Source organism: Amia ocellicauda, chromosome 20 (assembly GCF_036373705.1).
Source record: "Amia ocellicauda isolate fAmiCal2 chromosome 20, fAmiCal2.hap1, whole genome shotgun sequence".
Taxonomy (NCBI): Eukaryota; Metazoa; Chordata; class Actinopteri; order Amiiformes; family Amiidae; genus Amia; species Amia ocellicauda.
In genome coordinates this window covers 22,227,091-22,241,099 of record NC_089869.1, presented here as the reverse complement: position 1 = coordinate 22,241,099, position 14,009 = coordinate 22,227,091, and positions in this window count along the sequence as shown.

Here is a 14,009-nt window from a genome sequence, read left to right as displayed (position 1 = left end):
ACAGCCCGGAGGCCACTGTAGATGCTCAACAGAAACCTTGAACTGAAGATGTCCTGTGATGCATGTAAAATGCCTCCTGAAATCATAAACTGCGTCTCTGATTGAGCCCCTGTGGGGACACAGTACGGAGAGGACTTTCGTGCCGGCGGGGGAGACACTGAGATTGTAGCTGAGCTCTGTTCAGACCTGGACATCTGCAAGTCAAAGAGAGACGCGTGGTTCGACCCAAGGGGTCCCAATTTCAGTGGGTTGCAAATAAGGTCAGACTCAGTCTCTGTGGAAGAACAGCACAGAGACCCCCGAAGCGACTGGTTATTAAAGCCCAAATGTCCATATGAGACTGTAGCCAGTTGTTCATGATGACTAGTGGAGTTGATGTTGCAAGGCATTGTGGTACTTGTAGTTCCTGTTCTTTCAGAAGTAGATATCGGAATAGGAACGGACATCTGCTCCTGGACACTGTGGACAAAGCCCCACTTTTAGTTTTCTCCCCGATGTTGCTTTTAAACCACACACAACAATTCAACTTGTGTTTGTTCAAGTCTTTTTTCAGAAACCCTGTCTCCTTCACATGCTTTTTGTTTGCTCTCTTGTGAAGTATGACAATAGATTCCTCTGGGGAAAATGCAACACTTCAGGTGTGAGTCTGAATCAGCTCAGTGCGGCTGCATTCAACGCCTTGTCAAAGGAGGAAAATCAGGGAGATGCAGTTGAAGAACAAAACATCTAACCTTTACACCTGAGTGAATACTGAAGTGATAAAACTGCAATACAATGATCCCCCTTCCTTCTGCATTACTGTCGAGTGTAAAGGCACACTGGGCAAAGCAAACTGGGTGAGATGCGAACGCCTGGATGACAATTGAGCCAGAGCCCTTATACCAGTTGAATATTGATATATTGCTGCCCACTGAGGTCTCTAATATGGTAATTCATATAACAAACACTAGGTGGCAGAAACACACTAGCTGAGAAAGTAGGGAAGCTGATGCCAGGCAGAGAAAACTAAAGAAGGGCAGGAGAGGATCGTGTCTCTCAGAAGAAGACGAGAAGTTTGTTGATCTGAAGAGACAGGAGGTCAGCGGTAGAAACGATCAATTCAGTAACACAACGACTGGAATAAAATAGACTCTCAGATTCATTAATCAATTATTTTTATTTCTGCATTTTAACAGTTACTTTATGTAGCTCCTCAGACAAAGCTATAATAATACTAACGATACTGATAATGATTCTTAAGATGTCCTAGTTTCACTGTTAAAGCCCTGGCTGAGTGTTTGTATCGGAAAGCCCCGTTAATGGAAATTATTGCTTAAAAGCAAAATGGATCTTGTGAGATTGCGGTTTGCTGGGAAAGCACAGGACCGGGCCTGTTCTTAATTAAATCGGCTTCAGAAGGAGTCTGTGTGGCATAAATGCAGGACATGATGATACACGAGGCACTGAGGGCTAACAAAGGATGGGATTTAGACACACACACACACACACACACACACACACACGAACAGACGCAAACAAATAAACAAGTCCTGTTGCTGTAGTTAATCACCAAACCCCACGAGCAGACAGAGACGCTGCTTAATAGTCCGGGCTCATGCTGTCTGCTTAATCTTTGCCCTTTAAGATTGTTCGTCTTGTCTGTGAGTTTCTGCCCCCCACCAAGACCTGGAAGAGGTGATTAATACTCTTGTAATGTGTTTTAAATCTTCAATCAGCCTCCACGGTAGCTAAAGTTCCCTATTGATTTCCTGCAGAGGTCACCGGTCGGCTGCGCTCTCGGCGATGTTTAACCCAAGGGTCAATGGATGTTGGGCAGAGGGCGCCTCTCTTAAGGGCATCGCAGGCGGCTAATGACCGGCGCTGGCTGGGCTAAAGTGCTGCTCAGCTAATGGCACTTATCTGTCCTGTTGAGATGTTAATGTGCCCAGGCTGGGGCAGAAAGAGGAAGAGGGAGAAGGGTCGCTGTGTCAGGATGGAGAGAGCGAATGGGAGGTGAGAGGATGGGAACCCGGGCACGAGTTATTGTCTTGCAGACTCTGAAGTCCCGACCCATGCTGCTCCGAGGGACACCAGCTCAGAGTCTCTACTGCTAGAAACCAGCCAAGACTGAAGGGACACACAGTATCTCACCTGACCTCCTGCGAATCGGCTAGATATCAGGAGCCCAAACTCTCCATCCTTCTCACCTGCCAGGCATTCAACTTCCTCCTACTGTCTCCATAAACTTCAAACCATATAACTTGGATATAACTTCTAATTTGTACTAATTATAATATAATAAACTTTAAGCGAAAGGGGAAGATGTCCACGTGCTCTGACGTCTGCTGTGCCCAGTGTGACACCAGGACATGACTTTGATTTCTATCTGCCAGCCATGCCAAGAGCAGGCCATTGAAGGATGTCACCGCCCGTCACCGCACTTCATTTCTCTGCCCAACTGAGTGACAGGACCGTTCCCTCCGAACGATAAGAAAAGCCGCTCGTTTCAGCCCTTGGTGACGTTGCCTTCCCGACGGACGACATTCATCAGCTCCCCCAGAGAGATGCCATCTCAGACAGTCCGGAGGAGGAGATGTTTTTTCTCATTCTACCCTCCGTCGCTGCGGTCCGATTGCAGAGACATTCAATTACCAGAGCGGAGCTGCGCTGGACCACAATGACAGAGAGCGATGCTGCAGAGAGGCCTATTACCGTCAGTGGGCTGTCTCTCTGGACAGGTCCACTCACCCACCCCGATGCTTTCATTTCCCTACACACGTTTACTGTAGTATCCCATGGTAAAACCACAACGAGGAGGCAAACCTGTCATGACAAAGCTCACAGAGGAAAACCTGTGATACAGATGCCAGAAACTGGAAGTACAGCTTGGCATTACCATGGGAAAATACTACATTACTTGCACATCTATCAATGTGGGTTTATGTTATATAATAATAATAATGATTATTATACTAATAATAATCGGTAATTCAGTTATCCCTTTCTCTCTATCTATTAACCTCTCTATTTATATCTATATATCTGTATCTATCTATCTATTCTCCCCTCGTACCAGAACATTCCCAAATTAACAAGGTTTTAACTTATTTTCTCACACCTCACCCATGTCACCTCAAATATGTGTAGAAAATGTCACTCCTCTGTCCTTACAATCCCCTCATCCTTTGGGTAGTATTGTAGTTGCTTTTGCAATCTATCGTTTTGTATTTTTCATATATAATTTTTTCCACAATAAAAACTTTCCCCCCCTTTACAGTGTGGCATACCGTGTCTAGCTAAGTGGAAAAAAATCCTCATTTAAATGCATGAAACTCTGAGGCACTGACACAACACAATGTTAAGTTCCAGGGGGTGTAGACTTTCTATAGGCACTGTACATATGTATATAAAAAAATATTGTTGCTGTGCACCCAAAAGTCTATAAATATACGTCCAGTCTAGGTTCCTACACAGACTCTGTGGAGAAAGATGTGAGCACTATATACAAAAGCTGGGAAATTGGCAACATCTTCTTCTGTAGATATAAAACAATAAAAGGGATTTATTTGTGTGCCTGTTTATTCCTTCAGATTCTCTTGCTGTTTAAGTCTTATTGGCCAACTCATTCTGTGCAGAATCAATAACTTATTACAGTTTTAACAACCTGTCATTGATTGCTCTTATTTGTAAAATGGATGTAGCTTTTCATAAGAGAAAGAAGTAGATCTAAAACAAGAGTGACCACAACACAAAAACGCATACAAGTGTTCGTAAAAACTAATGAATCCATTAGCACGGCTCTGAATACAGATCAGCTGAGGACAATCCCGGGGAGATTTATATATATAAAAAAATATGCATCCATGATATCTGTCCATTTGATCTCAGATGTGTTTAATTCCTTTATTTTAGTGTCTTTTCAAAACCAAATTGTAGTCTCTCCAGCGTCGACGACAGGAGAGCTGAAACCCGGCCAGCTCTCGATCTTCACACATAACACGGTCCAAGTTTAGACCCAAATGTTTGCCTGTGAAGCATGCGAGGAATTCAAGCCCCCCCGAGAGCCGAGAGAGCCGAGCGGGGCGCTGTGTGAAGCGCTGTGTGAAGCGTGCTTTTGTTTCTACCCCGGCTTTGATCTGAGCCAGTCAGGTCTCACACCCCCAGAGCACATGACACATATTCCACCACTGTTATACTTTTGCCATCAAAATAACAGCCCCAGTCTCTGTGGTGATCGGATAAACACTTTGGCACCCAGTGGTGTGTCTATTGTGCGGCGCTTGAACACTGACACCGTGCATTGACACCCCCTCCACCCCTGCCACGCCTCCCCAGAACACACTCCCCGTCCCCCCGCTGTCCGCCACGGGTTCAACCGAGCCACACAAAGCGCGTCATCCTCGCTTGGTGTGTTTGTCCGCCGAGATCTCGAGGTCCTGGAGTCTGGTCAGCTCCCGGCCTCTCACGTGTTCCTGGAACAAAGATCTCACACAGTCAGTTCAGCGGTGGAAACCCAGACAGCATCAGGAACTCGGGACAGAAATAAATTCCCGTTGCCCGGCCGCTTCTGGCTGCATCGCAATTTGGGCTGGAAATCCCCTGTATTATTATTTTTCCTGCAAATTCTTTCCTCTGGCAACACTTTTGCTTGCAATGAAGATTTTTTATTCTTTGCTGTCTTTAACTCTTTATCTGGGTGTACTTGAGTTTCAGCTACATGTACAAGAGTGTGTTACATGTTTATATACATTTTGTTCCAAGCCTTGTACCCCCACAAAAGGTTTATTTGGTATATGTGCTGCAAGGAAGCCCTGCAACTTTACACTTCATCGTTGGCACTTGTTTAACACAGAAACATTCCTAACCAGTGGTGGATCCCATCCGCCCATCCTGCAGGGCCACGGCTCCCTCCCCCCGACCCGGCATTCCCATCCGGCTGATGGCCTCCAAAACAAATGCGAACCAGAACAGTATTTAATAGTTCAAGGTGAGATTAATGTGGCAGAAAATAGGAAGAGGCAGAGAGCTGTCGAGGCAGGCATCCTCTCCCGGCTGCTGCCTCCTCATCAATACTTTTCCATCTCTCTCACAGTGAGTAATTCCGCTCCCGGCACCCCCAGGTCACCCGACGCCGCGGGCGGACGCGCCGGGCCAGTGGGGCCGTAAATGATATCTTTATTACACTTCATAACTGCAATTGCCGCCGAACGGAGACTGTATGTATATATATATTCCACTTTAAATGATGTGCCTGATGAGGGGGACAGTCTTCTGTACAGGCGCGGGGAATTGATGGCTCCGTGGCTGTGATACAATGAGGCGTGCTGGGCTGGAGATAATGGCCCGGGGATGTGTAAAGCTGATTTCCTTCAGGTGTCAGGACAGGGCCACATCTCCAAACAATCTCAGAGCTGTTGTGAAAACGTTCTCCACAGCCAGAGTGTTTTTCCTTTTTATTTCTTCTTTTCGTGTTGTTATTGTGTTTGCTGCTATATCCTACGGCAGGATCGGCGTAAGAGATGCTTCACAGATTCTCTAACTTATTCCCATTACTGTGCCACGAAAATCAGACATTTGTACATTCTAGAAGTCAGGGATACACGTGGACAGATTTGGCAGACATCTCTAGTGGTACAACGCTTACAATACTTGAGCTTTTTTGCTTTTGTTTGCCTGTTCTTTCCTGCTTTTGACTACATAAACAGACACACGCATACACCTACACACACAAACATACTGAGCGCATGCACACATAAGAAACATGAGAAAGTGTCCAATCGAGAGGAGCCCATTCGCCCCATCGTGCTCGTTTGGTATCCATTAATAACTAAGTGATCAAGGATCCTATCCAGTCTGTTTCTGAATGTTCCCAAATTGTCTCTTCAGACACATCGCTGGGGAGTTTGTTCAGATTTGACGCCTCTCTGTGTGAAGAAGTGTCTCCTGTTTTCTGTCTTGAATGCCTTGAAGCCCAATTTCCATTTGTGTCCCGGGTGCGTGTGTCCCTGCTGATCTGGAAAAGCTCCTCTGGTTTGATGTGGTTGATGTCTTTCATGATTTTGAAGACTTGGATCAAGTCCCCACGTAGTCTCCTCTGTTCCAGGGTGAAAAGGTTCAGGTCCTCAGTCTCTCAGTAGGACATTCCCTTCAGACCTGGAATAAGTCTGGTTGCTCTCCTCTGAACGGCCTCTAGAGCAGCGATATCTTTCTTGAAGTGTGGAGCCCAGAACTGTCCACAGTATCCAGATGAGCTCTAACTAGTGCATTGTACAGTCTGAACATCACTGCCCTTGTTCTCAATTCTACACTTTTGACAATATACCCTAGCAGTGTGTTTGCCTTTTTTATTGCTTCCCCACACTGTTTGGATGGAGAAAGTGAGGAGTCCACATAGACTCCTAGGTCTTTCTCATGCGTTACTTCATCTAGTTCTATTCCTCCCATAGTGTAATTATAGTGGACATTTTTGTTACCTGCATGTAATACCTTTCATTGTCCACATTGAATTTCATCTGCCAGGTGTCGCCCCACAACTGAATCCCCTGAATCTAAGTCCCTTTGAATAGCCTGTGCTGCCGAGATTGTATTTGCTGAGCCACCTATTTAAGTATTAATATCACACACATATGCATGAACACACACATATGTATTCATGCACAATGCATGCACACACTCAGGAGAAAAAACAGCAGCACACAAACAGGCGTAAACACTGACAGATACACCGACACAGATTCACAGGGTCACATAAACAGGCGTGCAGACAGGACGAGATACCCTGCAACACACACACACACACAGGCAAAAACACACACATAAAGGCACACATGCACACAGATGTTCTAAGATTGATTAACAAGGTTCAATACTAACATTTTACACGTTATACTATGAAAACCACAAAAGAGACAATGATTTTGTTTAATGCATACACAATCTTTGCACTGAACCTGTGCAATATGTGGAACAAAGTCTCAGCCTGGAACAATCCAGAACCCAGTAGCTCCCTTCCTTCCCATTCTCCTGCAGTGAGGGATAACTCGGTTATGTAATGTTTACTGGGACCAAAACCAACTTGCATTCATATGACAACTGGGACCGTAATTCATTAAAGATGAGGGGAAAAAACATTCTTTCTGTACATATATATTTTTAATTAGACAGCCACATCTTATTTCTTTCCTGACATATCAATTTAAACCACGGTTTACTTACAGTGCAGTGAAACGCAATTAGAATAAATGAGAGAGGAGGCAGAAATGGATGTGATATTTTTTTTGTTCCAAATTTAGTCTGTATCTTCCCTGAGGCAGCTTCTCTACCACCATATCATTATTCAAAAGACATATTATTATTATTATTATTATTATTATTATTATTATTATTATTATTATTATTATTGTTATTATTATTATTATTATTATTAAGAAAAGCAATTTGTGATCCAAGTTTATGAATAGCTGGGGGGTAATCTTGTACCTTAGACACAAACAAATACATGTTTCCTGCGGTTTGTCTCTACATGTTTCTTTCGCTCCTCTATTTGCGTAGGCAGATAAGACTTCACACACCAAACAGCACTGTCACATGTTCGCACCTTCAGATTTACATCGATCACGTATGACTTACATATGTGAACAGACAGCTCATTCACAGCATTTCTATTTGGTACCAAGTGGTTTCTGCTGAAATCGGATTCATACGATCCATGGCTACATTCCTCAGCGGATAATCTGTCTCGATAGCCCCAGTTTTTGGGTAAACCACTAATCTCAAAAGTGCTGCAGGAAAAATCCCAGCCACGGACAGGGTGAGGGCTACTTTAATAAGGTCATTTAAATTAATAAAGAAATAAGTCTGCGACGCAAATACAAACACATGCAGGCACCGGCAATGAATTGAATTGAAATGGTTTTCTTAAGACTTCTTGCTGCATCATATTTGCCGTGTCTTGAAGGTTTATTACTTCTGCTTTTTGATCTTGTCGTCAGAACTGATTTATTGATGTTTGTATCAGCAGGTCAACAGAGGCAAAATAATATAATCAGACAATTTGTGGTATTTTTGCAACATTTGTTTTTCCCTTCAAACAATGAGAATCTACCTTCTGCAGAAAGAGCATTCAATATAAAATCATTCGTGCAAAACCGCTTCAGAAATATTTGGTCTTCCTGAAAATGATACTCAAAGTTGATCTATATTCTCTTTATGGAAAATGTATTCTGATCCATTTCAATAGCACAGGCCTCCAACTCTAAATAATGACTGTATGGAGATACAAAGTAAACACTTATAGTCAGATAATTATAGGGATTTACATTTTTATTAAGGGATGGAGTTATTTCGCTAATGGGATCCAAATCAAGATGAATGAGCCATTAGGGGGATTCTTTACTTTTCTCCCAGTTTCAATCTATAGTAATCTAATCAGTTAGACTTGCCTTGAAGAAAAAAAAAAGAAACATGACTTAATTAATACTTTGCGCCAGCGAGGCCCATGATAAATCTGACTCACGATTATTATTTTATTTACATTTGTTTTAGCACAGTTCGCATATAAATTCACTCATTCCTTCATTCATCCACCCATCCATCCATTCAGTCATTCATTCATCCATTCATTCCTGAGTGTTAATTAAAACCGTGCTTCTGGAATTTCACAACACATGAAATGAAACCGGAGGGATGCACAGAAACATGGGGGAATTCGAGCAAATTTCAGCCGTGCAGGGTCACGCTTAGAGACGGGGGACAGACCAGGGACATGTGACGGACAGGGTTCCCGGGGTTTGTAAGTTTAAGGATGTGGAAAAAGTCTCTCCAAGAATGTGATCGGTCATCGTGGAAAATGAACCAAAAACAACACGAAGATTTTAGAGCTCACAGTTTAGTTTTTTTTGATCCCCGGAGGAAAGGTGGTTTAATTTCTGCAGTCCATTAACCTACTTAAGGGCCTTTTTAATTTTGTTAATGCAGCCAAATGATCCGGTCAGTACTTAGAAATGTGTTTACTGTCCCCTCGCTGTAGAGGAGAGTGAGCACATTGTGGGGCTGTTTGCCGGGGCCATGATGTGATATCCCCCTAAAATTTAAAGTAAAATATACACTGTCCACGTTGATTGAGATATTGAACCCCTTGTGGTTATGAACAGATTCGGTGTCAGATTTATAACGAAGTAACTGTGAATGAGAGAAGAAAGGTAGTGGGCCGTCACGGTTCTGCTCTGTGATGGACAAGACTTGTTTGGCGTTGTTGTGTGTGGCACGGGTTCCTGCCCCTTCTGCCATGTAAGCCCCCTTCTTGGCATTATGAGACTGATTGATGCATTCCCTAAACTCTGTACTCTACGTAAACAGAAGATGCATCAATGGCATATGGAAAGCCGTGCAAAACCATCACGCGTGTTTGCTAAAGTATGGTACAGCTTGAGCAATTACTATATGCTATAAGCGCACGGCTGTTTGAAGGGGGAACTTGTTAGCTGAAGCCGTGTAGAAGTCCGTGTCTGAGGCCGAGAGACTCTAACCCCAAGTGAAGAAGTTACGTTATTGTTTGGATAATTAATTAGTAATGAAGGATGTCGAAGCGAGTCTCGCAGAGGGCCTGACTTCGGCGAGGAAAATCGATGGCAATTTCAAGGCTGTCTTGGTTGGGACAGTAATTATATTCCAGCACAGAGCCTGACCTTCACTCTAACTCTCTCCAGACTGTCAGGTGAGGGAGTTCTGACTTTTCAAGGGAGGTCTGCCTGCCAAATGATACCCTTTAATGAGGTTTCTTTGTCTACCCCCGGAGATCCGTGTTTCAGCCGTTAAATATGATTTTGTGGGTTTCGGCACACTGGGTATCCTTTTCTCGGTCAGCCTTGGTCTGGAGTGGAGTGACTTACGATGTGTGTACTAATGTGCGCTGGGGATTCCTGTATCAATCAGGAGTATTACTGCCTTCTTCCGGAAGTATCCAGACATGGGGGGGCAGACAGACGGCCTCATAGAAAGTTTTGTGTCCGTCTCCACATTTAAAAAGTCATCAGCGCGACGACAGGACAAATATTGTTGCACATCGACATATTAACTCTTAAAGAGACCAGCAAGGGTGCATTTCTGTCCAATGAAAAGGATGCGGCTGCTTCACTCAAATAATATTTATTTTCAAAGCTGGCATTCAGGAAAAAGGTTGGAAGTAAAAAAAAAAATGCAATCAAATCTTTTGAGAAAACAGAAAGAACCACAAACAAGACTAGCCATCTGTCCGAAAGCAATTCAAACAGGTCAGGTGGGAAATAAGAAATGAATCTGCTTCCTGTTGTTTTTTTTTGCAGAAGACTATCTGTCATGTCTTTGTCTGCAAAAATCCCATATCAATCATCCGCAGACAGAATCTAGAAACAGGTATTAAAGGATGATTACCATATAACTTGTATATGTCAATCAAAGCCTGTCCTCAATCTGTCAAGAAACTTTGGGAATGAGATCTTCGCCTTTTGTGAGACTCAGCACAAGAGCTCGGTCTTGAGTCTGTTTGAAGGTACAACGCCAGAGGTAGAGGCTCGATGCGCTGGGTGGAATACTCTCGATACAGATTCGGGATTTATTCTTTTCTGCTTGTTTAGTTCATCGAGCCGGGAGCGTGCAGTGAGGCTGCCAGCTTCTAATCACGTGGTCTGGTGGCACGTGAATTCCCTTCTTCTCTGAGTTTTACCTAGCCTCAGTTTTATTTATTTCCTGACTTTGTAGCAGGGCCCAACTGCACATGAGGTTTCGGTCTCAGCTGGGTCTCCCTGCATAAATACATATAGTGATTGATTGATTGATTGATTCTCGCACAGTACACACTCTTTTTCACAGAAGCTTAATCACCAAGCAAATACACCAGAATAGAAACGCAACCTAGTTGGATCTGGAAAGAATGCTAGAAAGGCTTGACAAAACAAATGAAAGACATATTTGGTGCGCCACTCTCCACTGCTGATTACAGCATACATATTAGAGGTGGGGGAAAAATCGATTCATGTAATTGGATTCGATGGGCAAATTCCAAAAATCGATTTTTAAGAAGCTTCCAGGTTTCACATGGTATCAATTTCCCCCTGACAGTAGCCTATAGGCCCATAAATGGCTGCTAGTTAATTAAAACACCCAGTCACAAATGCTGTTTAGTTTTAGTTTTTTCCTCTTTCTTCATGAAGTTTCCTTTCATGTTTAATAATGTTTTTTATGGACTTGATTGCAATTTATTTTCTATGGGGTCATGCAGAGGAGCCTGTCAATCATAATAAGTGTTTTGAAACGTCACTGCGTTGATCCTGTTCGGCGCACCGCGCAGGTGAAAAGCAGGTGAGGGAGGAGTCAGAGAGAGACGCGAGATTTTACGGGATGTGGGCGCGAGAGCGAGAACTGGAGCGGGAAGTGATGGGAAAGGATTCGAGAAGGAAACGGAAGTGTTTTTGGAAACAATCCTGGATTTACTACTTTCTCCATCAGTACGGCAGGTTTTATTTCCATCGGTTTAGATATCGAGAGTAAAGTGCATATTAAAGTAGTGGTTAATAACAGGAATAGTGTTCTGGTTGAGCTCGCGCTACTTTAAATCCAAATCCCGGATTCGGGAGGATTCTAGAACGCGGAGGATTCACGCTGTTTCCGCGCTCGTGGTTTACACACCCAGATAAAAAACGGCGTGTTTGTGTTGCTGGCGGTAAAGTGCCCAAATGACATCGCTGCCGAGTGCTCCTGTCCTGCCATCGGATGCGGGAGTAAAATACTGATGGTAAAAAGCGAGTTTGTGCACCTATTTTTGTTTTGTGTGTGTATGTTTTCTGATTATATTACTGTTTTTGGTCTGTTTTAAATCATCTTTATTTCACTTGTGCTTTATCTGGCTCTGATTTGTTCCCTTTTTATGGTTGCAAAGAGAAAACAGAACGATACTTAAGAATCATTTGAGTAAAACAAATGGTTACAAAGTTTGTTTCATATACAACTTTTGGATTAGTTTTTTTTTTTTTTTTTTTTTTACCAGAAGTGTGTTTTTTATTTACTTCGTACGAAATGTTTGCTGTACTGTATTGCTTTGCAGTAGTAACACTCTAAAGTATATTCCTGAGTGTAAGTAGTCTCACCTGTCACCTGTACTGCTTAGTGGGGGCTCCATATTGTATTAGTCACATCATATATGGGGTTTATAGCAGATTTTACCACAGTGTTATGCAAGTATTTTGGCTTTGATCGCTTCAACGGTTTACTGCATGGAAATGAGGGTAATTCAAAATCGAATACAGAATCCCGATGAGTCGAAACGTGAACCCAGGAATTGAAATCGAATTGAATCGTGAGATTGGTAAAGATTCACACCCCAATACATATATAAAAATGTATGTAAATATCTTACAATTAAAATGGACAGCTCTACAATAAGAGACAGGAGTGACAGCAGTCACTCAAATAAATAACCAGGCCTTCAGCTCTTCCTTGATAGAAAATAGTTATTTTATTATTAAAACTAATGGCCCATATTTGAGAGGCCAAGATCATACAGGCTTTGAACCCTACGTCTGTACTGAGTTTGTGCCGGTCTCACTCTAATATAAAAAAGGAGGGAATTACTTTTTTCACAACGAAGATAGGAAAGCAAGGCTATCACTTCTGCAAAAACATGTAATAATTCAGTCCCTCCAATAGCAAAACGCTTTCTCACCGCACACTCCGTCACTGTCCCCGTTGATAAGTAGACTGTGCTTCTATATTACTACCACTACATCAAGCGACTGAATTTCAATACACACCTTTGTGTAAGGTAAGTTAATTAAGCTCCATATACATTTATAATGTAACTATTACATGGGCATGACTAGAATACAGAGAAATGACATGTAACAGGAATAGAAAAGAACAAGATGTGTGCAGCTCTTGCCGATATTCTCATCAAGGAACGCACACTCGCAGTATTGGGTGTGTTTGACCCAATGGCAGATGTGCAACATACATTCAAGGAGTCACTGAAAAGCTAGGAGCTCACTGTGGTCACGTTCGAATGACAGCTGGTGAAAGGGACCATTACCTCATCCGCAGGTCACCTGGAAATAATCTAAACAAGGAGCACAATGCATATGAGCTCATGCTGAAATGAGAAGTAAAAGGAAAGAGACAGAGAGAGGGAGGGATGACAGACATGCAGTGTCTTCCATTTCCTTTCTGATCGAGCAGAAATGAGACCAGAAAGCATAAACTACCACCAGAGCTGGAATCATGGTAAGAATATTGGTAACAGAATATAAAGGCAATATATTCTGTTTCCTCAGATCTGACTGCATTTTTGGGCCTAAATCCCAGTAAAATGCCTGGAATTAAAGTGCTATAGTGCCAGGGTTAGGGATCAGGTTAGGGTTAGGATTAGCTTTGCCCTCCGGCAGGTTTATGATTGAATTGCTCTTGGGTTGGCTAAGATAGGATGGATTTGGAAGAGAGGGTGTTGCATCAGTTTTCTTTGGTTACTATTTTGTTGTGTCAACTAAGAAAACAAGTTTTCTCAGCCTGCCTTTATGCTGTCTTGAGTGCATCTACAGGCATCGCTCTCATTAGGTTTACTGTTCAGACTTGTTCTTCACTGTAGTTTGTAGGTAAATTGAATATAATTGAGTATATTGTTTTTTTAACCCTTGTTATATTGTGCATGTATAGTAATATCTGTATGAAGACAACAGGTCAGTTGTTTTGTATAAAAGCATCTGCTAACTCACTTTTTAAAATTAGTTTAATTAGTATTTTGTAAATCGGATGTCATTTGCTTTATTGGTCATGGAGGTCTGATGTTTAACATTGAGTTCATGTGACGTGAACGCACTTCATTAAAAGCTGCTCAGAGCGGGACAGCGAGGTATTTGAATATATTAATACAAAATGTATGTTTACAGGAACATTACCCTGATGTGTCTCCTTCACTGTTCATTTGCGCGTGTTATTTTTGTGATCCCGTCCTTGAAGACTCTGCTGATCGCATGGTTTTGTGTGAACGTGGGCCCTGTGATAAA